Below are 2,697 nucleotides of genomic sequence, written 5' to 3'. Positions count from 1 at the left end.
TGTTATTAGCAAGGACTGATGAAATAACAAAACGATATGTAGTGAAAGTGATGTGTATTATGATATGAGTGTGGATTGTGTAGGCTATTAAATGGATGTGAATAATGATATGTAAATTTGTGATAGTATAATTGTATTGTATATTGAGTGATATAAGTAAATTGAGTGAATGACATAGATGGTGGAATGATTCCCTGGACAATAACTAAAAGGAATGTATGTGAATATAAAAAGAAAAAAGAAAAAAAGAAAAAACTAATATTTAAATTTATTTATATGTGAATAAATGCAAAAAATATTTTATATAAATAAATGAAAGGGCAGGACCGGCCCGCGGACCCGAACAGATACATCTTCATTGAATACCAAAGGAAATGCATTTACAGACCTGACATGTCACTATAGTTCAGAGGGAGTGCTGCCTGAGCACTCAAACCAGACCTCCGAAGGATCAACCACTTTGAGTGATCACATTATAGTGCTAATGTCAATATGGTCATTGTGTCCCTTTGCCGGGAGGACGTCATTTCCGGTGAAGGAGACTGCGCAACACGTGTGTAGGAGAAGATTCGATTGTTGTTCCAGACGCTACCGGAGGCTTATGAGGGCCTATCTCATAACTGCTTGTTATTTCCGTTTGATTTGTGAGTGGGCATTTGTCTGTTTTTTAATGTTCCATAAAATCATTGTTTTACTTTAATGCACTAGGTGTGCGCCTGTTTTTTTCTCTTTTTCTCTCATATATATATATATATATATATATATATATATATATATGTACAGCCCTGAGGAAGGTCTCTCTCTGCAGACCGAAACGTTGGCTGAGGTGCCTGTATGTTTCTACAATACATACTACTTTGAATATACCCCTGGTGTGCTGTCTCTTTGTTGCTGGACCTCCATCTGGTAATATCTCATATATATATATATATATATATATATATATATATATATATATATATATATATAGTGGGTTCTCCCCACAGTGCTTTACTCAATCGATCACTTTGATATACGTTAATAATAATAGTAATTTTGTTATTTTTTCTAGCTCCCCCCTTTACCCCCGGGTGGCTAACTTCCTTCCCCAGGACAACTACCCTCATAACCCACAACAATTCCATCCCGCCAACAAACCTAGCCCCCCCTTTACAATACTGGCCATTAGCCGTACATGCCAAAGGTGGATTCCAGGGCTAATGGATAATATAAACAACAGAAACAATTACACAATAAACAATCCAATAAAACAATAAAACAAAATTACTATTACATATATATATATATATATATATATATATATGGATAAACACTGCTGCGCTAGCCGGAATGATATACTACAAAGAGGGTGAATGCATAAAGCAGTAAATGTCCACACAAATACCTCCAAACGACACTATATGCTATGTATATAAATAACTGCTAAAAAATAAAAAAATATATATATAACATGACATACATGAACATACAGCAAACACAACTGGGGGGACAGGATGGGGGGGAGGGGGAGAGGGAGGAAGGGACAGAGTGGGGGGTAAAGCGGGGAAAAGAAAGCCCCAAGAGTTCGGTGAATGAGTCAATGTAAATAAAAAATAAAATAAAAAATGTCCTTTAGCTGCTACTGGGTGTCGCTGCCAGTCTCCTGGAAAAAAACACCTTCCTCTTGACCTGTATTAACGAAAAGAAGACAGCGCGGCTCCCATAGCATAATATTGTAATTTAATGGTTAAAATAAACATAGATTATCATCTATATTCAGGTGTTTTTAATGTGCTCAGTTATTTAGTGGGTATATATACCCATGGTATCATCGTTAGTATAGCTTTATCCCCTGAGGAAGTTGCTTTATGCGACGAATCGCGTAGGGAAATAGCTGGCACTGTCCTTTACTTATATTTACTTTCATTTGTGCAAATTGTGAGGAGTCTTGTCCTGCCCTGTTGCCGAGCCGTTTCTGTGTCTCATTTATTTTGGACTGCATCAAGGGAATCTGACCGCTGTGTCCATACTTTGTCACGTTGGAGGATACATACTCTCGCGGGACTCCTATTCAGGGTGAGAACGGGTGCGCGCGCATCCTTCAGGCATCCACGAGGGGAGAGTGTTGGACTCCCCATACAGCAGAGATTCACGGAGGCTCGACCGGGTGATTGTCAAGACTTTATTCAATGCCTTTTATTTTAGTGCACATTGTAAGTGTTCTTGATTCACTTGCATGTTTATTTTAACCATTAAATTACAATATTATGCTATGGGAGCCGCGCTGTCTTCTTTTCGTTAATATATATATATATATATATATATATATATATATATATACAGCTAAACCCCGTTATAACGCGCCTCGCTATACCGCGATTCGGTTATAACGCGGTTTTCCCATGGCTCCCGTTTTTTTGCACACTGCACACACTGCACACACTCACTGCACACACACTGCTCATTGCTCACACTGCACACACACTGCACACTGCACACATACTGCTCATTGCACACACTGACACACTGCACACACACTGCACACACACTGCACACACACTGCACACTGCACACACACTGCTCATTGCTCACACTGCACACACTGACACACTACACACTGCACACACACTGCTCATTGCTCACACTGCACACACACTGCTCACACTGACACACACTGCACACTGCACACACACTGCTCATTGCTCACACTGCACACAC

The sequence above is a fragment of the Ascaphus truei genome, chromosome 2 (genome assembly GCF_040206685.1).
Source record: "Ascaphus truei isolate aAscTru1 chromosome 2, aAscTru1.hap1, whole genome shotgun sequence".
NCBI lineage: Eukaryota > Metazoa > Chordata > Amphibia > Anura > Ascaphidae > Ascaphus > Ascaphus truei.
This window is presented reverse-complemented; position numbering follows the sequence as displayed.